The following is a 27,777-nucleotide window of genomic DNA, read 5'->3' on the forward strand; positions in this document are numbered from 1 at the left end:
TCCGTCTAGAATCAGAGGCCGCGCGTCAGGCGGCGTCCACGCGAACGGGGCGCTGATGGAACTACAGAGCACCAGGCGCTTCCTGTTTCTAATTTAAGATTTTTAATAAAAATTAACTTTAGCTTTGAAGAAAAAACAACGTTGATTTCTCTGAAACACTCTTGCTTCCCAAGGAATTTAAACAGTTACGAGGGCCTGTGATTGCAAGATTGTGAGCCATCCCGAGTTCACATTCAAGGATTGGCGACTTTAAAACATCATTTAATAATGCTGATTTCTATCAACCTATTAAAAGTAATATTTTAATCATGAAGGACAATCTAAAATGTATGAGTTTCTACTTCACGGTGGGTCTAAATGTTCCTTTTACATAATTTTATGTACATAAAAATGGCAGATGATAGAGATCTAATATTTTAAGTGTAGGATATCAGGAACATCTGTTATATAATTTTGCTAATTCAGTCATTTTCTTTAACGTTAGACTTGGTCAAACTCGTGGTGACGCTCCAGTACCTTGTCTGATTCTATCCCCTCCCTTCTGGAAGGAATGTTGTGTTGGTTTGACCTCTGTTGGTTGAAATCTAGTTATTTATACATTTACTGCTCATAAGGCAGCTTCGGGGGTCAAGCAGTGCGGGCTGTTCACGCCGCAGAGGAAAGGAAGGGGTTGCTGCTGGTTCAGTGCCGACCACTCACCAGGCTGTGCGCCTGAGGTAGAGCCTTTCCGATGCAACCGTAAGACGCCTGGAGCATTCGCTACGAGCCAGCCAACGCGTTTCTACGTGCATCGCGTTATTTGGGGGCTCCCCGCTCCCAAGACCCCCGATGCGCCCCCGGATGGGCGAAGGCCTGGTCTGATGGTTGGAGCCGGAGGGAGGCGCCTTGGGCTCAGCGGCCCGGGGTGGGGCCCGTCCAGCTTCCCTCTGCCCTCATCCATCAGCTTCTGCTGATCGGGTCTTTGGGGACTTTTTGGATTTTGTTTTCTTCTCTCCTTATTAGATTTTCAGAGTTTGTTTATCATCAATCAAATACCTGGCTTTCCCCGAGGCTGCTCCTTTCCTGCCGAAAAACCAACACACAAGCGAACGATCACGCCACCCTCGCTCCCAGAAGTGGCCGCTTCTGTCCCCTGCGTGGGTTTGGGGGTGCCTGGCCGGTGGCAGACGGTCGCCTCGAGAGAGTCGAAAACTACTCGTTCTCGGAGGGACACCCCAGGCCTGGCTGTGTGGGCCTCGCCTGGGAAAGAGACGGAAGAGACGATTCTGGGGCCCACTCGAGACCTGGGGAAGAAAGCTCAGGTGTGGGGCCCAGCGTGTCCTCAGGAGCGGACTCGGAGCCACAGTCGAGTGTGGGAGCCACCGGCTGGCACTGCTGACACCTGGCTGCTGTCACCTGGCTGCTGTCACCTGGCTGCTGTCACCTGGCTGCGGGCATCAGCATTCCAGAGGTGAGTTCCAGGTAGAACTCGGGACATCCCGTTACTTTCAGTTACATGATTAATCACCTAATTGTCTGACTCGCCCAGAGACAGGCTTTCCTGAGTCATCCATGCCTCAGGCTGGGGCAACGGGGTCGGGTGCAGAGAATCTTGGTGGAGTCCCCGGGGTGCTATCCGCCAGGCCAGGGCCAGCGCAGCCACGAGGACAGTCCCTAACCCCCGCCAGCCCCCAGCCACGCTCGTGCCCCTCCCTGTCTCGCCGAGACTCCGTGTTCTACGTGTTTCCCTCTCGCCAACAACGCAACTCCCTTCATCTCCCACCGCCCGGCAAAGTCTCCAACCTCGAAAACCCAGCCAAGCCCTCATCTGAAAGGACACTTGGTTCCTCAAGCTTTGTTGAAAAGACTCAGAAGCCCAACCACCCTCAAAGGCAGCCGCAGGCTCTCAGAAGCCCTTCAGCGTTTCTACCGGGCTCTTCCCTTCCCGCAGCGGGTATTTCCCCCCCTTCCCGCTCTGCGTTTATGGTCACCCACCTCCCGTAGCCTTGACCAGAAGTGACGCATAAGATGTAGTTGGCATGTACTCTGTGCCACCTAATAAGTCTTTGCGCACAGTGTGTCATTTAACCAACCCCCACAAACTTTACAAAGTGGGTGATGTCACTGTTATTAATATTATTATTGATTAACCCCATCTTCCAGATCATGAAATTGAGCCCTTTCAGGAAGCGGTGGAGGAAGTATCTGAATTCGGGCAACACAGCTCCAGGGTCCGGACACTGAAACGCCTTCCTATCCCGCAGAGCTCTGTGACGGGGACGGGGTCATCGCAGCTGCGGGAGGGCCCGGGAAGCCAGGCCGCGTCAGGGGCCCAGCGGGTCCGTTTCACTGGAGAGGGGCCCGTGTCTTCCCCTTGAGTCTTCCTCTCGAGTGGCTCACAGGTCTCTCCTGCCTGAGGGTCGAAGCTCTGGACCAGGGAAGCCTGGGGTCTCGATATTCTGCAGACTCGCCTTTCAAGACCTTTACTCTGGTACAGTTTTTTGTTGTTACTGTTAATCCGCACCCAAGGGTATATTTTTGATATTTTTTCCATTGGTTTTTAGAGAGAGTGGAAGAGAGGGAGGAGGGGGGGAGAGAGAGAGAGACATGGATGTGAGAGACACATCGACCGGTCGCCTCCATACTCCTCCCGGCTGGGACTGGGAGCTAAACCTGCTACCCAGGTACATGCCCTTGATCAGGACTCGAACCCGCACCCCTCAGGTATGGGCCAGCACTAACCGCTGACCACACGTACCGGGCTCGGGTACAGTCCTCAGATTGTCTGGGATCTTCTGTCCCAAAGACCCTCGGACTCGCCCTCAGCAAAGCAGCAGCCTCCAGTCTTCTCCAGGGGGTGGCAGGCCCAGGGGTCTGGCTGCTCCCAGTGGCCGAGGGGCCCAGGTTCTAATTCCTGGCAAACATTTCTTTATTCAGCTTTCATGGGCTCACCTTCAGCCTCCCTTCAGGTGTGTCCGGACCTGCTGATTTCTGAGCCCCTGGAGAGCTCCCTGGGGCCAAGCAGTCCCCTCTGGCTTCCTCGGCTGCGGGAACAGGGTCCTGCTTTCCTGGGTCTTCTAACTCAATCAGTTACTGGTGACCTTGTCTTCTGATCTGTGGAACTGTATCTCCCTCCTCTCCCGTCCCCTCCTGTCTGTCCTTGTGAATTGGTGACTTCTAAACAAACAGCCCTTTCACAGTCACTACTGCAGTGTGAGTGGGACTGAGGGGGAGACCGGGTGGGTAGGCGGAGATAAAAGGCAGTATTTTATCTGTCAGCTCAAACCAGGATATTTTATGTGGCTATTTTTCCCCTTATAATCAAATCTGCCTATGTTTACAAGGATATATTATATATATATTTATATATACAACCATATATATTTTATATTTTATATATACTCTGTATATAGTATATCTTTATAAACATAGATATTTTATATCTATATCAGTATTTTATATATACATGTGTGTATTTGTGTATATATATACACACACACACATATAATGAAACCAGAACTGTCTGTCTATCTACAGACAGACACACACACCCATATAACATACATGATAGACACATGTGTCCGCTCTTGATGGCAATGATAAAGGAGAGAAGCAGAGCATTACGGACTTGCTGGGAACCCGTGTCTCCTGTGGACCCTGAAGTCTGTTACGAGATGCGACGGGATGTCTACACGGCGTCCGTTTCCCACCTGCTGATGAAGCTACGGCCTGTCAGGGCCTCCCCCAGGGCGGTATCACGCCTTTCTCACGTCTGCCACGACTTGGTCATGGACATTTCATCGGGGGCAGTGTTTATTCTTTGAAGGTAAAATCAGACTAAGATGCTAAGGAGAATATAAATGACCTTTTTTATATTTCTTGTAAACTAAATCTGTTCTTCATGCTAATTCTCCAGTATGGTGTCTGAAAACGATGTCTATTTATAGAAACTATTATTTAACAAAGCAAAATGCCATTGCTTAATTTTCACTTTTAACAAGAACATGGGCAATTTAATACATTTTATTATGTACTTTTCCATTACTGGATATGATTTAAAAATGTAAAGGTGGCGATAAATACGACCCTTTGTGCTCTGGCATACATTAGCAGTGCTGGTAATTTATTGTTGCAAGGATGTTGGCATTTATCCCTAAGCTAAATAAATATTTCATTTTTACAATTCACGACAACCTGATGAGCATTTCAACGAAACCCGGACCTTCCATATTCATGTGTCCTCAATTCTGAATCAAAATATTAATAGGGACTATTGTAGATGCTGTCTGACTGGTCAGAAAGGCCCAAATACAGTATGTACGAGGATAGATGATAGATATAGATAGATGATAGATAGATAGATAGATAGATAGATAGATAGATAGATAGATATAGATAGATAGATAGATAGATGATAGATAGATAGAGATAGATAGATAATAGATAGATATAGATAGATAATAGATAGATAGATATAGATAGATAATAGATAGATAGATATAGATAGATAGATAGATAATAGATAGATAGATGATAGATAGATGATAGATAGATATGACAGATACAAATAGATGATAAATAAACAGAAGATAGATACATGATAAATAGGTATAGATATAGATTTAGATATAAAATCCATAGATATGCAACTGAAATATATGGAATAATGGAATACATAATATTATATTTGTATAAAATTACACTTTAGTCACGAAAACTGCAGACCACGGCGAGCGCCAACCGCATTACTAAGCTCCGACCGAGTCACCGCCCCAGCTGTCCCCCAGCCCGGGCTGCGACCAGGAACGCCGGCTCCTGGCACAGCGGGCAGGTCCTGCAGCTCAGCAGGGACACCCTGCAGCGTCCATAGCGTCGGCCCGGGACGTGTTCCTGACATGAATTTATGGGGATGTGCGCAGCGCCCGCAAACCAGCTCCAAGGTCCCCAGGGACGCTGGGAATACACAGGGAGAACGCTCCTTACACCACAGTGGATTAAGTGCAACATCAACGCTGCTTTTCTGGAAATTCAGATTATGCCTTTTATGGTATGACTGAAACATACACACTATGACCAGCCTTCCACGCAGGCGTAGCGACGTTTTCACAGATCTCACCTCGGTCATTCTCTGGGGAGTAAGAGAGAATCTTACCCTTCCCGTTTCCTAGTTGTGCACAGCCAAGTTACCTGCCATTTCCCAGCATCGGTGTCCCTAATACATAAAAGAGGGGACAGAATACCTTATCATAATTTAAAAAAAAAGTTTAAATGAGATTCTCCATTAATAAAAGATAATTGATAATATTATAATAAGGTTTAATGTCACTATCATCATTATTACTATTGATGTTACAGTATCAAACCTGAGTTTACGCCTTAATGAATTTACAAATTAACCGTATGTGCATTAGTTTCACTTTTTTTTCCGCACAAGTTTGAAGGTCACCGCTGTCAGGGGATGAGCTGTGCCCCTGCCGCCCAAGTCACATGCTGAAGTCCTAACCTTCGGTACCTAGAAAAGCGACTCTATGTTGAATTAGGGATTTGTGAAAGGTCATGAAGTTAAAAAGAATTCTTCAGGGTGGGTCCCGATCCAGTGTGACTGGCGCCCTTAACACAGGAGGGAATCTGGACACAGACACGCGTGTGTAGAGGGAACGTGCACGTGGAGACGCAGCAGGGAGACGGCCACGGACAAGCCGAGGCGAGGACCCGGCAGGACACCCTCCTGGCGTCCGGACCACAGGGGAGGCATTTCTGTTGATTCCCTGCGCAGCCGGTGGCTTTTGTTAAGACAGCCCAGCGAACTACTGTGACCTGCCTTCCAACAAATGAACCTGCGCACTTGCCGCCTGACTCTCTGATTCTACCTTTCAAACGCGTCTAAAGGCCGTGGGCTTTCACCCCTTCCTTTCATCTCTCGGCTCCTCCATCCCGTCTCCCCGGGTGAGCCGAGGGCCCCTCGCCGACCTCCATGCCCCTGGACGGGCTGGGAGGGTCTCCACGGGCGGTCACGGTGGTTTAGTCACCACAGATCTTACCCTTGAACTAGACGGTTGAAATCCCTGATGGCTTCCGGTCACTCCTGGGATGGTCACTCCTGGGATGGTCACTCCGAACCCCGCAGCCCTTCAGTGGCCCGGCCGCTGTCTGCGCCTCCCTCCCGCTCCACACAGCCCCCCCCCCCGTGCTAGACGCGCTCAGCTTCACGCCCCCTCGTTCCCCGTGGCCGCGTGGTCAGGTCACCGGGCCACGTCCGTGAGCGGAAGCCACTGCTTCCTCTGTCCACACAGTGCCTTCGCCCGGCCCCCTAAACAAAGCCTCCGTAATGAAGCATAACTGGGTCTGAGCCCACGACACGCGTCGTGGAGACGCAGGTGACGCTGGAACTCGAGGGGAAGTGGAGGGGACGCCTGCTCGGGTGCAGGCTTCTGCTTAGCCCTCGGCACCCACGCCGCTGAGAAGCGCGCTGTCCCCCGGCAACGTCTCCCCACAGCCGACGTCTCACTTAACAACTATTAGAGTTTATGAGTTAAAAATGAAGAAATGGCAGGAAGGACGGAAGGAAGGAAAGAAAGACAGGGACGGGAGGGTGGAGAATGATCAGCAGCCAAATAAACGTACTTTAAACAAAAGTTTTCAAGAATATAAAACCAAAAATTTAGCAAAAGCCAAGAAAAAAACAGGTAACAATTGTTCTGCAGATTAGAAACAAACATTAAATATGTAAAGTGAGTTTTGATTACTGGGATGTTGAAGAAGAATCAGCTGCACTGGCAATAGTCTGGGGATCTGGGTGATTCATGAAGAAGTGATCCCGATATTCTGCTTATTGGACGGAAGAGTGACATCCTCACCTATCAGGTCGCGATGTAAACAGCTGCTCACACCGTCAGGAGGAGCCAGCGAGTGGCAGTGATGGAAACACAGTCGACACCACTACTCTGGAACAGGCCCATCGCTAGAGACTCGCACGTCCTTTCTTTTCTCTAATAAGGACAGTGTTCGAAGAAATCAAAACTATGGTGGAAGCTTTAGAAGAACTTTAGAATATATTTGTCTCCACTGTATTAGACTTTTTAGAATTAATTTATTTTTTAATGCTTTTCAATATTTTCAATTACAGTTTACATTCGATACTATTTGTATTAGTCTCAGGTGTAAGCCTAGCGGTTAGATGATCATAAACTTTAAACAGTGGTTTTCCTGATATTTCCGGGACCCGCCTGGCACCATGCATGGCTATTACAATATTATTGACTATGTTTCCTATGCTGTACATTATATTTTTTAAGCGAATGGTTCTAAATCAGTTGTTTTGAAAGTTATGGTCATTTCCTTCAAATATTCAACGCCTGTCTTTTAGATTCTTGGTCAAAACCAAAGCAGAATTTTAAGTGGCACTTTGTGGAAACATTGAATTTTCTCAGCAAATATAAAACTTTTTCACAGAAAGAGAGTCTGCAGCGCTACTGTTCTTTTAGAAGAGCGATGGCACACACACAAAAAAGTTATGAGAATCCAAAAATTGGTCAAAACAACAGTGATGAACTTCTGGTTAGTACTTGTTCAACTGCAGTTTGAAAAATTTCAGACAAAAAAAGATCATGTGTTTAGCTTCCAGATCTTATCAGTGCCTTGATATGTTAGTTATTCCAGAATATTCATCACCGAGGAGGAAGGACGCTGCCGACCTGTAAACTGGACAGGCGCTTGCAATAAGCAACGTGACACTGGTTCCCAGCGAGCGTCCCCTTCAAGCCAGGTCTCTGTGGATTAGCAAACCAGGCGGGTAGAGGCTATTGAGAGTGTCCACTGAGGCCATAGTGACCTGGCCTTAAAGGGCTCTCAGCAGAATCTCTTAAAGCGCCTTTAATTCACAATGTTTCAGGAGACGTCAGTGGCAGGGAGACTTGCAAAATCGAGCATTTCATAGAGACCCGCAGACCTGCCTCCCTCTGCTCACTCTCGGTCCCCCCAAGTGTCCAGTGGAGCTTTCAGAGGGCAGCGCACCCACATCACCCCACCCCAGTGGCCTTAGGTGGGCGCCAGTTCTTTGAGTTTTATCACTATCAGTTTGCGGTCATTTTTAAGATTTTTTTATAAAATCTGTTTTTATTGATTTCAGAGAAAGAGGAAGAGGGAGGGGCAGAGAAACACCATCGTCATCAACCTGCGGCCTCCCGGGCGCCCCCCACGGGGATTGGGCCCACCTCCTGGGCACGTGGCCTCTCCTGTGACTTCGTGGTTCACAGGGCGATGCTCAACCACTGAGCCACAGTGGCTGGGGTATTTTTAAGATCTTAAAGGGACCCTCACACCAAAACGTTGATAAACGCCGGCCTCGGCCTGGGGATGGATATTCGACGAGAGGGCAGCAGGCGCACGGCAGAGCCACCGTGTCCGCAGCCCCGCCCGGAACAGAAGCACAGCCGCATTCAGGCGCGTCCACAGGCCCGGAATCAACGAGACCCTGAGGACAGACCGGTCAGCCTGCTATTTTCACACCAGGCTGGCATTGCAATTAGCTGCCCTTCTGGGCTTGGACGCACCCCGCCGTTACCTCAGTTGTCCACTGATTTTGGAAGAATCTTGAAAAAACTGGAACAGAAAGTAGTCCTCCCATAGCAGGCGCCCCCGCAGCTTGGGCATTTGCGCCGAGCCAGGCGCCCTGGGCCGACCCCTCTGCGCAGAGCCCTCGTTGCGTGATCCTCAGGGATGCCCCTTTCCTACCCGGCCGTGAGGAGCTGTGAAGGACGCCGGGTCTCACCCGAGGACAAGAAGACAGGCAGCTGACCCTCAGGACAGCCCCGACCTGCCTCTGCGCGGGGGTCAGACAGCGGCAGGCCTCTCGTGCTCGGCGGGCCCTGAAGGATGGACAGCGATCAGTAGTCGCCCGCTGGGTCCAGTGATGGAACTAAGTATGTTGTCAGAGTAAGGGTTGGATTGTACCCAGCAGTTCTCAGGACAAAGTGTGCCCACCTTCCTTCGAGGCGTTTCGTCTGCTGGCGCCTCCGTGACGGGCAGGGTAGGGGCCGTGGTGCCCGTCAGGTTCCGGGGAAGAAAACGGCTAAAGGAGCAAACACGAAGGCGTCACATTTTTATAAGTTGCCTCAATTGAAGCTCCTCCTGGTGATAAAGTAACTGCTTATAGATCAATAAGGTTATTGATCACACTGATAAGGACACTGAAATGCATGGTTTTGTATTTTATATAAAAGTGTTATTTTATGAAATTCCCAGCGATGATCTAAGCCGTAGGATGAAAATTCCTTTCTTCCTGCGACACGGATGTAGTTTTGCGAGTTCACCCCTGAGGCCTTACGTTCATTCTTTACTGATTTTTCAAACTTTGAACGACGGGCATGTCTTGTGCCCTGGGCTCTGCTACAAGCCAAGGACAGAGCAAGTTCCGGGAGCACAGGCTTCAGGCTGACGGAGTGAACGGGAGCCGGTGAGGCAACAGATGAGAAGGAAGACGGGGGGCAGGAAATAAACCGACGGGAAGGAGCTCCGGCCTCACAGGGGGAGCCCGGGCTGCAGGGGGGGACCCTCCTTCCCGCCCCCCAGCTTCTCCCTCCCACCCCTCGGCCCAGGCCCTAAGCCCCCTGGGGGCGCCTTTGTTTTCTTCTACCTGCAGGGGGCGCTGGGCTCCCTCGTCTGTGTTTCCTGCGGGATCCCTGCCCCAGGGCCTTGGCGCTTGTCTGTCGTTGCCTGATACCTGTTCTCAGGGTGGACGGATCCTTAGCAAAGACATAAGGAAAGAAAGAAGGAGAGAGGGAGGGAGGGAGGGAGGGAGGGACCAATATCTCCATAAATGGGAACTAATTAACAGCTTTAAAAAAAAAAAAAAAGAGAGGAAAGATTTATACTTCTTACAGAAACTGCCTTTTATTTATTGAGTTCTAACAAATTACCAAATATCTCCAGTAACGAGAATCTTGGCATTTTCAGACTTTGAGACGTCCCTCAGCTACGTTTCTGTCTACGTCGTGCCAAGGGGGGGACGGGATGTGAGTCCCACAGCTTGTTTGCTTTTAAATATGTGTTTAGTGATTTCAGAGAGAGGAAGGGAGAGGGAGAGAGAGAGAGAGAAACATCAAAGATGAGAGTCACTGATCGGCTGCCTCCTGCAGGCCCCCGGCTGGGAATCAAACCCGCAACCCGGGCCTGTGCCCTGAGCAGGAATCGAACCCCAATCTCCTGTATCCTAGGTTGACACTCAACCCCTGAGCCACGCCTGCCAGGAGAGTCTCACAGTTTTAAAACTTATTTCCAGGCTTGTAATCCATGATTCTGCACCTTGTAAAGATGCTGAAGAATAAGCTGGGTCCCCAAATTCCAGGGGTGTCCAAGGGGTGGGCGACCCACACACCGAAAGTGGAGGATTAGGGGGAAGGTGAACTTACTCTTTACAAAGTGAGAGGCTCACTGGGCTCCTACCCACCGAGACCGGTGAGAAGCTAGAGGAAGAGGCCCCGAGGCGCCCGTCTTCGCCGCGGCGCCTCAGTTTAAGGAGCTTGGTGAACTCGGAGCCACTCGCCCCCACAGCGGCCCGTGAGTGTGTTCAGGTTCCCACAGACGTGCCAACTCACAGCGTGAGCAACTCCAGGAACGGAGGAGCGGGAATGGCTCCTCCGCCACGTTTTCACCTTATTTCAAGACTTGTTTTAAATCTCTCAGTTCTCTAACCCTCTTCAGAAATTGCTTAAAAGTAAATTTAACAGGCGATTCTGATGTTACGGCTCTCCAGTTAAAAACGTGTGAAGCATCTCAGCCCGCGCTGTGCACAAGGCGTGGGAGGGAGACGCTATAAATCCGCACTTACAACGCCGAACCGAAAATACAGTCCAGGCCTGGCTGGCGGGGCTCAGGGGTTAGGGCATCAGCGGGGCACCGACGCCCAAGGTAAAATGTGACTGGGCATCTGCCCCGACTCAGAACACCACTTAGGTACAGACGGGCCGACCCACCCAAAATACCAGCCTGCTTACTAACTCGTTGATGAACTGGGGCAGTGAACTTCTCGCCGCTGGTCTATCTGAAGATTCACAGGGTGGAAAACAGAAGTAGCTCCACCGTGCACCAGCCCTGAGGACTGCGCAGCGTGTGGCCGCAAGGAGCCACCAGGCACACAGGTGGGGGACGCCCGCGACGAGCCACATCCTGACGTTTGGAGATAATCCCCCGATTACAATGGGTTTTTCACAATTAGTCAGGTTACCATGGTGTCCGATTCACTAATGAAGCAGGGTTCTCACTCCTACAAAGCCAGTTTCCTGCCCCTAAGAGTTCACTCCCTCTTACCCCCTGGGTGCTGTACCCCGGGGAGGCTCTGATCCCCCTGCAGGCGAGCACCCGAGGCTCCGAGAGACAGTGCTCTTTGGTCAATACTTCTTTTTTTTTAATATATCTTTATTGATTTCAGAGAGAGGAAAGGAGAGGGAGAGAGACAGAAACATCAATGATGAGAGAGGCATTGATCGGCTGCGGCCTGCAACCCGGGCCTGTGCCCTGACCGGGAATCGAACCCCGATCGCCTGGATCCTGGTTGATGCTCAACCACTGAGCCACGCCCGGCCAGGCTTCGGTCAGTACTTCTGTCTACAACCCCGACAGAACACATTTCTCTTTACCCTCCAAGGTGAACCCTCCGCGTCCTTTGTTCAGTTCACAGGCTGGTGCCGACGAGCTGTTCTGGGTGGATTCCTCCAGGTTTAGGAAACTTCCAGACAGCAGAATTACCGTTTTCACTATAAGGTAGCAAAGGATGTTCTCCCAGCCGGTGCCTGAGCGGTGCTGGCTCAGCCATGAATCCTAAACGAGGGGCAGCCGGCGCCTGGTCTGGCCCCGGCTCCGCACATCGCCGGGGAGCTCAGTCTCCCCAGGGGCCGGGCCTGCTGTGTAGACAACACTGGCTGTGCCAGTCGCTTGATTAATGCAAAGGAGGCCTAAGCAAAGCCTTATATTTATCATGAAATGTCTAACAGGACCATGAGTTATTTTTAAAAATAGCCATGCTGTTTCGCACTCGATCATTTGTTAATACGATCCGCAGCTGATGAGGCATGAAAACGAGAAGAGGGATGATTTTGGGGTCAGATGCTAAAGTATTTTCATCAGAGGAAAAACGCCAGATGGGTGAGCAGTTTCAGAGAGAGAAGAGACTCCAGTTGGGACTCAGGGCTCAATGCCCCTCGATTACAAAGAAAACGAGCACGTTAGAGAAAGTTGAGTCCCAGAGCATCCTCCCCTCTCTCCTGGGGCGATCATGGGGAAACCAGCCGGAATAGACGGATCGCGAAGCCTCGAGCGTTCTCAGCGTGGTGCCCAGGTTCCCCGGGCTCCGGGGTCCCCTGGCTGGTGCTGGGGGGACGCGGGAGGCAGAGACCAGGGCCCGGGGTCAGCCCTTCTCCGGGTGCTCAGCTGGCTCTCCCCACCGGCCTCATGAAACCGTCCTGTGGGTCACAGCTTCGCTTTGTGGCACCTCAAAGTATTTCTAGGTTGTTGTTTTTTCCAATTTGCATCACAACCTGCTGAAAAGAAATCATCTAACCCTTTTGGCTACAGATGAGGTCAGTCAAGGGGAGGCCGGGCAGAAATCTAGAATCTTTGGCAAACGGGTTTCATTCTAAGATATTAAACGTGGCCCTTCATTAAACTGATCAAGAATTTGAGAAGTGTTTACCTTCGGTCCAAACCCTACAGGCCTAGAGTGGGGGTATAGCCCACTCTCGACCTCTTACCCAGCCGTCAACGCCCACGGGACTCTGGGCGGCAAACCACACCGGGCAGCCTGCACTTTTACTCTGCCTCCCTGTTCTGCCGCATTTTGATAATCCGACGCCTTTATAAATTGATTCCAGGAGCTTTATGACTTTCGAACGTACGAGATGGCACACACCTGGGGAGCTTCCTATCACGGTGGCCTGTATCCCCCCAGTGCCAATGTCAGGAGAGCCCGAGGCGGTGAATTCGGAAATGATTTAAAAGACATTATGTAGGAGGAGTTCACTTAACATTCCACTCGCAGCCTTGATTCTGAATAGAAGGGTCCTACCGTTTGGAAACACGGGACTTTGGAAAACCCATCTTAGGAGCCAGACCCTCAGAGGAACCGCCAATGTGAGAGCCCAGAGCCGCAGGACCCACGGAGGAGACATCGTTCCTGGTCCCTTAGTTCTCTGTGCCTGACAAACCCAAAGCAGGCCTCTCGGGGAAGCTGTGTTCTAAACTGAAATCATGAAACACTGGGGCCCACGGTGCCTCTCCCTGGAGGAAAGACCTGGTGGCATTTTTTTTTTTTTTTTAATATTTATTGGTTTCAGAGAGAAGGCGGCAGAGGAGAGAGCAATAGAAACATCAATGATGAGAGAGTCATTGATCGGCTGCCTCCTGCACGCCCCCGACTGAGGATCGAGCCCACAACCCAGGCATGTGCCCTGACCGGGAATCGAACCCCGATCGCCTGGATCCTAGGTGGATGCTCCACCGCTGAGCCACGCCTGGCTGGGCTCATTGAATTTTTTAAAGAAAATTCAATGCAGTTTACATTCATAGGAAGGTAAAATCTGATCTAATAAAAATATCTTAGGTAATAACTTCAGTAGCTTTCAGCAAAGGTTAAAATGTTATTTCTATACAACTGCAAGGAAAAAAACCTCCAAATCTATTTAGAATGATTACTCCATGGAATGGGTAATGAAATCTTGACTGAAAATACTCAGCAAGCTACAGTTTTAATAGAGGCAAAAATTCTCTTTGATCGCTCCCTAAATCCAAGTCGCAATACCAGCTGGGGTCATGCCGGGAGGGAGGGAACAGCGGGGCCTCTGGCTGCAGAGCCATCGAGCTCTGTACCCCGGGCCCGGCGGCGGGAAGCCCGCGCTAAAGAGGAAAAGCACTTAGCGAGGCTGAGTTTCAACAGAAGTATTTTCCAGACGGCCGTCGGCCAGAGCGCCCCGTGGAGCGGCTGGGCTCCTGGAGGCCGCCGTGGGCACGGGAAGGTCAGCTGAGGATTTGCTACTGAAACGCCCCTTAATTGAGCCCGTCTCCCTGTAAGTGAGAAGTGTGGCGGCTGCTGTCCACGCCAACCCGGGTCCGCTCTAATGACTGGCGACCTGCCTCTCGTGTTTTGCTGACTTTCACTCGCAAACAGCAGGAAACCCTGCGATCAGTTAAACAAGCCTCAGCCCGTGGGAGGGCCTCCGACGGACGAACGGATCCGTCCCAAGTTCCCCACCGGCCGGACTGCAGTGATGCATGTTGCGGCCACTGGAAAGGTAAGGGAGGTGAGCTTTTTAGGGGGGTATTGGGACGGCACCCTGGTACCCTGGGGAGGGCGGATGAGCCTGCCGGCCCCGAGGCATCTGTCCTTTGTAACAGGACCTGCCCCTGGACATAGGGCTGTTTCTGACCTCACTGTCCATCAGGTGACGCCACCCCAGCCCGACCCCCCTGTGCTCACTGGGGGAGTCGCCCGGCCTCACATCCCTGTGAGAGGAGTGTTCCTAAAACCGCAGCTGGTGACCGTCGGACTGTGGGCAGCTGTCATCGGCCGTCGTCCTGCCTGGCAGCCTCTGGAAGCCTCTCGGACGCTATCTCTGCGTGATGAGCTCTGGACTCTGAGCAGCGGACAGGACTGCTCACGAGAGAGGAATTTTCTAGAAGGCGGAACTTCTTTCTGTTCCTATAAGCGTAACGATGGTGAAATACCACCCTGCCGAGAATTAGTACCCAAGGCACAGTTATGGGGAGCAAACGAGAGCAAGGAGCCTTCACTGAGTCCAGCCTGGGTCCTGCGCCCACTCCCTCCCTCTGCCGCGGGCCCATTACTTCAGTTTTTAAATTAGAAGTTGCCTGTCTGACAGGAACCTTGGTCGGGAAATGAAAATATGATTAATAATTATTTTCTGCTAGTTCACAGGAGGAAAATACCACTCTTAATTGCAAAGCTTGAACAGTTAAAAAAATAAATAAATCTTCCACCACTCTCATAATAAATGGTTTATCTTTGTAATATCAGTCATTTTGCAAACAAAGACAAGATTTGACTTCTTAACACCCTTCACTAGATAATTTATAACACACATTCCGAATAACAGGAGGAATTTCAGGCTAATTCCTAATCAAGAGAAGGTACTTTATCAAGTCACAACAAACATTCTTTCCTGTCAGCCTCGGTGATCGCCCAGCTCTCCACACTAAATTGTGTCTTAAGAGCCGCAAATGGTAACAGACAGGGCTGCAAATTAAATGAGATCTTTGAAAATAGGGCAAAAAAAAGAGTGTCATTCTAGAACTTTCTGTGCCCCCGATGCCTGCAGGAAGGAGCGGGTGAGGTGTGCGCCCCGGGTGCTCTGAAATTGCACATTTTATTCGACGAGATACCTCGGTCTCCTGATATTTATCAAATAAACCTAATGAAGTTGGGAACCTGGTGGCCCAGTTACTGGGATGAGCTCCAGAGATTCCAGCACAAATGGGGCCAGAATGGGGCTGATTGGGATTTATTAGAGCGTGATGATCACCTGACCCTGAGACTAAGACTCTAACACCCAGAGGTGGGTCCATGGGGGGGGGGGGGGCGATTGCAGGGAGGGGAGCGGGAGGCCAGCCTTCTTATCTGTCCTGGGAGCCCCGTGGCCTCCATCAACCGACAGCACAATCTTCGTTTTTACTTGCACTTTAATTAGGACTAAAAAGCTGATGGGCACAGAAAACTCTCTCTCCTCCCCAGCAAGGGCTCCGAATGGCTTTGCAAAGTCCATGCTCTCCAGTGACGATAAAACCGCGTGATGCAAAGGCAGGTGGCGGGGACACAAAATCTGTAAGCGATTCTCTGTGCAGCCTCCGGGGAAGAGGGGATGAAAACCGTATTTACACAGACGCTTTTCCTGAGCGTTTTCTACACGCAAAGCACCATGCAGACCACCCTGAGGTGGGAGGCAATCTGGCGACTGCGTCTCTTTTCACTTGGTATGTTCAAAATATTCTTTGTACTTTTTAATAATCTCACTCAAATTGCTTATCTTCTCTGTGCAATAAAAAGATACTGTCATTTGATGTCTTAATTTCAAAGTTAAGAAATGACTTCCATCGCCCGGCTGGGCGTGGCTCAGCGGTTGAGCATCGACCTAGGACCCAAGAGATCAGGGTTCGATTCCCAGTCAGGGCACATGCCCGGTTGCAGGCTCCATTTCCAGTTGGGAGCGTGCAGGAGGCAGCCGATCAGTGACGACTCTCTCATCATTGATGTTTCTCTCTCTCGTCTCTCTCTCTCTCTCTCTCCCCCTCTCCCTTCCTCTCTATGAAATCAATAAAGATATATTTAAAAATAAAAAAATAAAATATAAAAAGAAATGACTTCCATCCATGCATTGAAAGCACTCACGTAGGCACGTGGGTTAGAAACATTGCGGGGTGTAAGTCCCTTTGCTACTAAACGATACCCTGTGAATATCTGGAGAGGACAATTGTGGCAACAACGAGCATTTATGGGGGCACAGCCACCGTTCTGAAGGCTTTAACTGGACCACCCAGTCAGTCCTCATGACACCCCCATGAGCACTACCATCATCCTCACTTACAGGAGGAGTAACTGAGGTACAGATGTAACAGTGGGGATGGCAACCCCCACCATTCTTTTGCCATTGTTTCTGTACATGCCGACTCCGACTAATGTGTAGCCTGTAGATAAACAGCATGTTTGTTTAAGAATCCTAGGAACGAACTTCAGAAGATAGACTCTGACCTTCAGTCCTCCCAGGTCTGGGAGATCTTTGGGCCTTCAACCACAGAACCAGGATGGGGCACACCAGACCGTCACTTGACCTGTTTCCAGGTCCCTACCAGGATGGGCTGTGCTGGCTGTACAAAAGGAACTTTTCACCCCCTCCCCTTGGTCTCCTTGTTCTGCTCCCTTCTCCCCCCTTATAAAACCCTCTGTCTGCACTGAGATGTGGAGATGGGCTTTGTGACAAGGGTGCCCCATCTTCCCAGGTGACTGGCACTTGCATAAACCACTTTCCTTTTTCACCAGCACCTGTCTCAGCAGTTTGATTTCTGTGGTGGCACGCGGCCAACCTTGGGTTCCAGCTACACGGGGAGTTCTAGAACATGCTTAAGAGGATCACAGATGGCGGACCCGGCATCTAAGTAGATGCAGATTTCTGACCCGCAAGCCCTCACTATGCCCCTGGTCACAGCCAAAAGAATGTAGCCCCAAAGAATATGAATTGTCACACACCTATTCAATGCCACTCAGAGCTAAGGTGCTTTGATCACTGGACCAGCATTTCGTGTACACTTAACTTGTGCCTGAAAGCTTTTAAAAGCTAATTTAATTCCCCTTATTACTAGTCTAAGGGAGAAATTATTTTTTAAATTGAATTCAGTAATGCTAATTTTTGAACTTTTAAGATGATGGTTTAATTAAAACTAAGTTTTAAGAAAATAAATGTGTACCATAGGTTTGGAACAAATTGTTTTTCGAAAGTTAAATTTCATCAGAAATAACAGGAAATATTCTGATTAGAAGGGAGTGGATTTAGAAAACAGCCATTCAACAAATATACAAATGTGACAGGGATTAAAACCCTAGACTTTTTAAAAACCAGAGACAACTTTGAAATTTTTAAGTCATGTTAAGTTGATTTAAATATAGAAAACTGATGAAACTTAGGAAGAGAGTTTTGAATAAAGAATATAGTTATACTTGAAAATAGGTAATATCCAGGTGTCTTCATGGGGTTGAAATCATTAGTGGGAAATAAGAAAAGCATTTTGCCTCTGCAGGGGAAATACCATTTTGATGGATTTAAATATGCAGGGCTCTCATTGTTCCTGAGGGCAAAAGCCCCCTTCCCATGGTGTTGCTATTCCAGCTTCCTTGTAGCCACTGTAACACACGCACATATACACGGCTACACGTATGCACAGCTCACACACCCGGTCCCCTCACATTCCCCTTATGGGGATGTGAACAAAAGGGTTTCTATGGAAAGTAACCTCACAGTGATCTGATCATAAATTCCTAATTGGACAGGACTTGGTGAGTGGTGATGCCCCAGGCACGGAACTTTTCAGTGAAAGGCTTATCTTTGCCTTAAGCCAGCCCCGTGCGCTGCTTCTGTGCCTCTAGGTTAACACACCTTTGAAATCAACCCTCCCCACCTGAAGAGAGCAGGTATCTTAACTATCCTGTTAACCAACCCCACCTTGCCTTTTCCCACCCTCAGATAATCTTCCTTCGGTTCCCTCCTTAATCTCCAAAGCAGGAAAGAAACTGCAAACTGTTCCTCCCTGAAGCATTTTTCTCTGTCTGTCGAGATCTAGTTTCCAGGTGTGTCCTCTGTTTGGCTCAAATAAATTATTATGAAAATTCTCTACCGGTTTGGACGTGTCTTACGTCGACAGGGGTCGCAGTTATTTTCTACAACATGACACTGAATTCAGTCGGTCTCCTGTTAATCGGAGCATCACTTCGCCGCTGCTGGCGGTGCCGTCTCGGCACCGGGAAAGAGGAAAGGTTGGGACCTCGGGTTTCAAACGCTGTCCTCAGCGGAAACTCTGAAAGATCACATGGCGAAGGTTTTCCAGTAGGAAATGGTGGGTTGCTTGAAGTTATTGCGGAAGCCATCGGCTGCGTTTATAAGATAACCCGTTCTGTGCAAGTATCGGGACCATTAAAGCACTTGCCCTTCCTCAGAAAGCTTCGCTCTTTTTCTTTCTTTCTTCCCGTTTAAGGAAATCACAGCCCTGCCCGAAAACCGCGTCCCCCAGGGAATGTCCCTGGTGTGGGAGGTGACTCCTCAGGCCTGCAGTGTGACCACGTATCTCATGTGTCCCCCCCACGGCCGTGTAAGGCGGGCACTGTGACTGTCCACAGTCGGTGTGAGCCGACGACACATGGCGCCCTTTCCCAGTTTACGCCGCTGTTCGGCGACAGTTAGGACGCGTCCCCACGTCCCCTGGCTGTAAGGGTGCAGGCTGTGGGCCGCCAGTTGGAAGGACTCTCAGAGGTAACCTTGTCGTTCCTCCTTAATTTTGGAGACGAGAAAACTGAAACCAAAGAAACGTTAAATGGCCTGCGCAAGGCCGTGCAGTTGCCGCGTCCAAAGGACAGGAAGGTCGCAGCTGAACAATCGCGCTGCGCCTCCCCCCCAGTCCCAGGGTCTCCGGGGGGATCCCTCGCCAGCACTGCCTGTGACACACTGACTCTAAACGTCAATGGTTCTAACACGGTCCTTCCAACCGAAACGCCACCATGCCAATTACTACGGTTCCGCAGATAAAGTCTGCAGCGTGCGGTGAGGAAACGCCGACGATCGTTTCCTGATTCCGTAGGAGTATCAAGCGACACGCTACACTTTTGAGCTGCGAAAACGGAGACGTTTGTTTGTTTTTACCTATTTCTTATGAGACCCATCACTGTAGTTTTTTCTATAGAATTTAATCTTTGGACCTTTATTTTAGAAGATTTCACAATGGTTCACTATGTCAAGACTTCATCCGTTTAAAGTCCTTGCATTAAATACTCGGTAACTGTGGCACGGATGTGCCTGTAAAAGTGATTTCTTTACGTGGCCTTATGTGCACATCGACTGCATTATGTATCTGCAGACGCTTCGCTCCACTAAACAATCTCCTTTCATGTCAACCTTGATGAACAAGTAGGTATTAAGGCGACATTTAAACACTAAAGTCATACGTGGCTAAATAAATTCAGCCCGTGGAAACATCATAATTAGTTTCAGTGCCTGCTTTGAGTACATTTTCTTTCCAAAATTCCATGTGTTTTTTAACTGATACCTTACCAGTGTTCATCTAAGAAACACCCCTCAATTAACTGTAGGAGCTTTTCCCATAATGACGTTTGCTCAGTAGAGCTCAGCCGAGTTTAACGGGTGAGCATTACTACAAATACAACTTTATTTCGTATTTTTCTTAAACAAATTTTGATCTTCAAGTATTTTCAGTGCTATCTTAAAAGTCAGTCTTTGAGAACGTAGCATAATCGATAGACGTTGATAAGTGAATTCAAGACTTACAGAAAGTTTTAAACCAGTTCGATGAATAGTTTTGATTCTCGAAATCTAACAAAATTGGCGTAAGAGGAAAAGGGGGCTCGAGTGTTTGGTGACAAAGGAGACAAGGCTTTGGGCAGTGAGCACTCAGTGGAATATACAGATGCTGTATTACGAGGTCATACATCTGAAAGTGACACAATGTTATTAACCACCGTTACTCAAATAAATTGAATAAAATATATATAAAACAAAACCGGCAACAATTAAAACAAAAAATTTTAAGTAAACCATGAAAAAGAATAATTTTTAAATTTTATTATATCATAAGTTATACTGTAAAAATCTAAAGATTAAAAATATGTTAAGAAATAGTCAAAATATTTGATGTTTGAGAGCAGTTAGAAAAAGAGAAGTTTTGAGCAAAGTGAATAAAAATGGTAGAGACAGAATATCCAAAAATATATTCATAAAATCATGGGGTCTTAAACCACACGGGGTGGACGGATAACCTGTACCCATGTGGGCAGGTGATTCTAGTTTCCTGAGGGCAGCATGTGGCACCTGAAAGCAGCCCCCAGAGCCCTCCTCCAAGACAGGAACCTCTGACCTGGTCCTCCAAAGATCCTTCACCTTGCAGTGCCCCCCACTCTGCAGTGCCCCCACTCTGCAGTGCCCCCCACTCTGCAATGCCCCTCACTCTGCAATGCCCCTCACTCTGCAATGCCCCCACCTCAGCAATGCCCCCCACTCTGCAATGCCCCTCACCTCTGCAGTGCCCCCCACTCTGCAATGCCCCCACCTCAGCAATGCCCCCCACTCTGCAATGCCCCTCACCTCTGCAGTGCCCCCACTCTGCAATGCCCCTCACCTCTGCAGTGCCCCCACTCTGCAGTGCCCCCCACTCTGCAATGCCCCTCACCTCTGCAGTGCCCCCCACTCTGCAGTGCCCTCACCTCAGCAATGCCCCCCACCTCTGCACAGCCCCTCTCCTCTGCAGAGCCCCAGGATAAAACTAGATACGTGCTGAGATGTACTCATACATAGGACCTATCGATATTTACGAAATGTGTAAACTATAGTTGTGATCTGTTCATTTCAATATTGATCACTGAAACATCTTTGCAATTCTATTGGTCCACATGGCTTTATACCCACTGTCTCTACCTTATTAATTGGCATAGATTTTACTAACTGGATACCAAATCTTTTGCTAATTATACACCTAATGATGATGTCATGGGGCAGTGCCATCTACTGCAAATTTGTGAGCGCCACACATTATTTTAAATGTGTATTTGTTTCATTGAAAAGTAAACACAAAAAAAGGAACATTAACTTTAATAATATATTTGATTTAACCATGCATATTTAAAAATATCATTTCAATGCATCACCATATAAAATGTATTAATGTGATATTTTACATTTGTTTTTTCATAATGGGCTTTAAAAGTCCACATGTACTATACATGTATAACACATCTTATTGGTATGCTAAGTTTCAGAAATTGAAGATAAATGTAGTCTTGCTAAAATGACAAACTGTGTTTAAAAGATGAAATATTTTACACTGATTTTCTATTTAAATCTGTACTAACCTAATTAAAATTAAATTTGAAACCTATTTGCGCAGTTCCGCTAGTCTCATTTCAAGTACTCGGTTGCCATAGGTGCCTCATGGCTACGACATTGGAGAGAGTCCTGGAGGGGTGTCCTCTGCTCAGCTATCCGCAGTGTTTATGTAGCTTTTCTGTGTTCACCATGAAAAGGTAGGTGAGTATTAGGAAACACACGGAGAAAAAAGAAGTCGCTCTTAAAATAGCTGCCCATGAAAGTTAAACACTCAGGCTCATACACCACCCGCGAGGCGACTTACGCATCGTTTCGTCTCTACCGCATCCTGAAGTAGAGCAGATACATTTCCAGAGGACCTGTGCTTAGAATTGCTAAATCTATAATTTCCCGAAAAGATTTCCTTTGAATGGGAGAAAATTGGGTTTTTGTTGCAGCTTCGAAATCTTGGGTCCATAAATCACATTCTAACTCTACTTAATACCTTGCTAGTTTCTGTAGAAAAGAACCTTTTATGCAAGTCAGAGGTCTCTAAATAAGTCTTTGTGACGTTGCCAGGTAACTCCGATTTATATAAGAAACTATCTTAAAGCATCGCAGATCAGAAGATTAATGTAATGCAAACACTGGAATGAAAAAAAGGTGGCAGAGAGGCTACGTCTAGGAAAGCAAGCGTGTAACGTTTTCTAAGACTTATTTAGATGCCTCTGACTCACACAAAAGCCTGTTTTCTGCGGAAACTAACAGGCAGTGTTCCACTACGTAAAGGTACGTGGACAGAAGAGAAAGCGTTATGCGAAGACAGAGATCATTAACCTGTTTGAAGATGCAGATTGGCCAAAAAACAAAAGACACTGGGTTATATGACCGGCTTAAAATGAGGAATAATCTCGATTTTAAGGACCAATCATAATTTAGAGTATTCAATTTTTTTAAATCTCTGTAACATATTGCAAAGTGCTGTATTTTAAGTAGTTATATAGTAAAACCGACAAAAAATTAAAAAGAGCCTCTAATGTCAGAGTAGCTTAAACCCAGTGACAGACCAGAACACAAAAGAATCGGAAGAGCCAGGAGGCGGGAGCTCTTTGGAGCTGCTGTGGTCTTTGCAGCCCACTTACCACAGTGAGCACATACCGAATGCCCAGTAAGGTCTGGGTCTGGAGCAAAACCTTGCCCAGAAGCACAGGGTCACTCAGCGGGGTTTCCCAGCCCAGTCCGCTAAACCCGCCCCGAAGCGGCTCCTTCTTTCCCTGCAGATACGTGGGTGGGACATTTCCAGCCAAGGCGGCCTGCTGGCCTGCTGCCTGCGTGCTGGGCGTCCGAAGTCCCCATCGCACCATTTTGTCTTTCTGGTGTGTGTGGGCTCACAGTCCAATCTGCTTGAGCAACTTCATTCATGAGACAAATCAACTCAATCTCGGTTTATTAAAAAATGCCCATTATGTGTGATTCCCTCATTACTTACATCAATACTCCAGTGTAATTGTCTGCATGTTTTTACATAAATTATGTTTCATGCAACACACTAGACTTTGTGTTCTTTTCCGTATAATATAATAATCAGCATCCTGCCTTTGAATATCATAGTTTAATGCCACCAACAGAGCCGACAACGTTTTCAAACAAAGGGAAGACTCTGTGATGTTTAAGGCGCCTACTCTCAGGACAGGTCATCAAGGGCCATCGATCATGCAAATCATGTGAGTAGGTGAGCAAACCACCTAAGGTACAGAGAGATGAGCATGAGGGACGTGAATGTGCCTTTTAATAAGGACAACGCCGCTACGTGCCGGATGGGACAGTGGACCGAGCCAGCAGGGCCCATGCCAGCGTTGCCCCAAGGATCCCTGCGGCTGTTCTACAGCTGCCTTGTGTGGACAGGGGCTCCAGGCACGGGGGCTACAGGGCATTTGAAAGGTGGCTAATGTGATTGAGAAAATTAATTTTAAATTAAATTTATTTAAAAAAAAGTTTTTATTGATTTCAGAGAGAAGAAGGGAGAGGGAGGGAGAGATAGAAATATCAGTGATGAGAGAGAAACTGCAGGCCTCCCGCTGGGATCAAGCCCACGGCTTGGGCGTGTGTCCTGACCTGGAATCCAACTGGTGGCCTCCTGGTGCATGAGAGGATGCTCCACCAACCGGGCCACGCTGGCTGGGCAATTTAATTTAATTTTAAATACAATTTACATCTAAAGAGTCAATGCGTCTCATGGCTTCCAAATTGGACATCCCCGTTAGTTCACTCAGACTCAAATCCTGACGTACACTAACTCATTCATTTGGCAAAAAACAAAAGAAAAGGGCCTCAGGATCAGCAGTGCCCCAGCTTACTTGTGATTTAGCTGCAGCGAAGATCTGCACCCCCGAACCCCGCGTGGTAACGAGCATCTCAGATGACTCGTGGATCCCCCCCTGAAGTTCATGACCTTCTCTCACCCACTTTCCTTGGCTATGGGCTGGTCCCAGGGCCTCACTAGTGCTGATTAGAACATGGACATTTCTCTCTTGGATACTTTTCCCTGGAGGAGCCCACGGCATGACACGATACAGGTGGTCAAGACCGGGGCTGCCACGGCCACGTGTGTGGGCGTGGAAGCAGGTCCCCACCGTCAGTCAAAGCCGTAGGCTCCTTACAAACTCCTCAGGGACTCTGGATGAAGGGACTTGTTGAGGACGGTAAGGAAGGTCTCCTCGGGAGACCGGTGGGGGCAGAGCTGCCCCGATGGCTGCAGGGGCCCCGGCAACCGAGTCTTGCAGTGGGGGGCAGAGATGGGGCTCTCACCTCCCAGGAGCAGGCGGGGCGTCGATGGAAACTTACCAAGGGGGAGCGTGAGGGGCAGGGGCCCCTGGTTAAACCGAGCAACGGGTTCCTGCGGAAGGCAGGCCAGGTGACCGGCCACCTGCCGCCTCCCACAGCAAATGTGTGCAGTTCATGGACCTCGGATTATTAGAAAATGCCAATGCTACTCATATTGTTTACTGACTCCCCCGTTTGATATAGGAAATAAATAACCAACAGTCCGCTCCTCTGGAGAGACCCCTCTTCTCACTCTCCCTTCCCCGTGGTTCTTAGGCGGCGGCCTCCCTCCCCGCCTGGCTAGGTTCTCGTTCTTGCATCCACCACGGCGTTCGCTCCTCTCTCACCGTGCCCTGTGCCTTCGCTGCGGGGTCTCAACCACCGCTCTGGCTCCCACTGACCTCCCACTGTCCCTGCGAGTGCAGAGCGTAGATGACGATGGGACGTGGAAGGAAGTGCTAGTCCTGCAGCCCCAGTGCCCTTGGACGGGGCTCAGGTCTCAGCGGCAGGGAGCCAGGGTGCTGGCCCCCACTCCTGGAGTCCCCCTCGTCTGAAACGGCAGGAATCCGACGGCTGTGTCTGTCCTGAGAGACTTCAAAGGCTCAGCCGGCCACAGGATGCTCCCTCCCTAGTTCGTGATCACAGTGGGCTGCGCATTTATTCCTAAGTTTCCAAGTGGCGGGAACTGCCCTGCCCTGGGTTTGACCGGGGATGACGCAGTGATAAAGGCCCACCGTGGCCAAGGCAGGGATGTTACCGCAAACGGCCAGCGGGAAATAACACAGGGAGTGAAGTGGGGAGGATCCAAATACTAAAACAGAGCATTAGATGCACAGAACAGCCCAGCATACGAGTGACTGGTGGATCCATGTGTTGGGAGGCAGAGCCATGGGTTCGGGTAGGTCTCTTAAAAGAAAAACAGGACACTATTGAACATGAGACAGACTCCCATGAACCACAGCCAATTTGTTTTCGTATTGATTATAAATCAGTCCTAATAGTAATCATATGGCTTATTGCTATTCTGAGTGCTTAGAATGTGATCCTTAAGTTAATTTCTATCTCCCTCCTATCGACTATAAGAAAAGTTGTATATTATCTGAGTAAAATTGGCTCAGTTCATTCATATCCTTTTAAATATAATCCTACCCTAAAGCAAGCTAAATATAGAACAATGTAAGCAAAAGACATTTTAACTGAAATAATAAGCGTGAACTATTTAGTTGATTATTTAGCAAAAGCAATTTTTAAATTACATTGGAACAAATGCAAAGACCAATTTTCCTTTGCCTCATCAGATTTTAACCTGATTTCACAGACAGAACCACACACTCAGGACGTGTTTTCCTAGGTGACCTTGGGTTGTGGTTTGGGGGGCTGTGGGGGGCGTGTTTATGACACTCACACTCGTCCGCACCCGTGTAGTCATAGCCATGCACATAAACACGCAGGCACACAGCCTGCACGTATTTCAACCTACTGGACCATTTTCCAAATCCAAAGCTCAACCAAGAAAGTGTCAGGGAGGAACTGGAAGAACAGAGAACCGAACGATTAGATGCCACCGTGGCAACTCAGGAAAGATTCAAGATGTTTGAAAGGATTTATTCAGGGCCGGCGATTACTGTGGATCTGTCTAAGCTGTAACTTGGTTCTTCTTTCTATCAGGCTGCAAAAGTTGCCTGCAGCATTCAGGGGCAGTTCTTTTTTTTTAAATATATCTTTATTGATTTCAGAGTGAGGAACGGAGAGGGAGAGAGAGAGAAACATCAATGATGAGAGAGCCATTGATCGGCTGCAGCCCACAACCCGGGCATGTGCCCTGACCGGGAGTCCAACCCTGATCGCCTGGATCCTAGGTCGATGCTCAACCGCTGAGCCACGCCCGGCCGGGCTCGGGGGCAGTTCTGAAGGGCATCCAGAGAAAAGGGAACGCTGCCCTTTAACCCAACGTGCCCTTAAGCTAGAGATTTTATAGTGACTTCTAAGGAACATTTATGCTCCTCCAGCCACAGCCTTTGGAGGAAATACGCCCTTTGGGGAAGCCACGCCCTTTAAGTGACAAATGTCAGCAGTAAGTGACTTTCAGAAGCTTGTTCTACTCAGTACAAAGTAAGGAACCACTGCTTAGTCCTCACACAAAAACACAATTCACTGTCCCTGACCAGTAAGATAAGGAGGCAGGATTTCCCCCAAAACTAGCAGCCTCAGATCTGCAGACGCCCCCTCCCAGGTGGGCTCAGGTTCATGCACCTCCTATGGGCACAGTGACAATGTCGCCCAGTTCTTGCTGATGAGATGCAAAGAGTTTGAATCACAAGCGGTAAATAGCACAGCATGAGGCTTTTGCTCCCGGCATTTTATCTCCTCTGAGCCTAAAGATTTAAAAAAAAAAAAAAAAGTGCAAACTTCTCCCAGTCACACAGGTGATTTAAAGCAAATGGAAATGTGATTGCTGGCAGACGGAACAACACTTAATTAAAAATGTATGTTTTAAGACATTACCACATTAATCTTAAAATATGTAAATTGCACATAATTCTTTTAAAGATGATGTTGGCAGCAAGGGGCACTTTAATTTATGTGAAACTTGACTCTGATGACCAGGAAAAAGGCAGCCAAGCTCTTGGAGGCCGCTCTTGCCCTGGCCTCCCCGGTTCGGGTTTCTCTGTGCGGATGAAATTGAGCTGCCTGAGGTCCATCTGCATCATGGCAGCGATGTGGACACCATTAGTATATTACCTTAGGTTACTTTTGCAAATACAAGTTTTGAGATAAAGCATGAGGGACTTGACTTTGGAAGAGGGTCTCGCTATTAATTATTGTTAAATAGTGTTGTGACAGTTGTTTTTTTAGAAATTATTTTGCAAATAGCTTGAGGCTGGTTTTAGTCATTCAGGCAGAAACAGGTAGAAACTTTTCAACTGAAAACTCGAGATTCTATGGGTAAGATCCTGTCTTTCATCCAATGAAGAAAATAAAACTCTTTAGTAAATAGTTTTTAAACTTTCTAGCCTTTATAAATAAGAGAAAAAATGAATTAAAAAAATGTAATTGATGAATGACTTAAATAACGTAAAGAAAGGGAAAAACACACATTTTCATTGGGAAGGAAGGTGGAGGGACCCTGGGGCCTGTGTTTTTGGGGAGAAGGGGCAGGAGAACAGGAAGCCTGAGGTGCCCACGCGTTTGCTTTCAGGTCTGAGAGGCGGCGCCCTTGTCCACTGACGCACGCGGCGGACCGAGTGGAAAAACGCGGTCGGTCCAACCCTGTGCTTTGCTCCTCTAGTTCCTTCAGGTCCTCTAGCTACAGGCGAGGTGGCTGCCAGACAGGCCCACCCTGGGCTGTGATGGGGACGGAAGTGACCTCTGATCGGGTAAAGCCACTGGCCCG

This window comes from Miniopterus natalensis, chromosome 2 (genome assembly GCF_054644295.1).
Source record: "Miniopterus natalensis isolate mMinNat1 chromosome 2, mMinNat1.hap1, whole genome shotgun sequence".
Lineage (NCBI taxonomy): Eukaryota > Metazoa > Chordata > Mammalia > Chiroptera > Miniopteridae > Miniopterus > Miniopterus natalensis.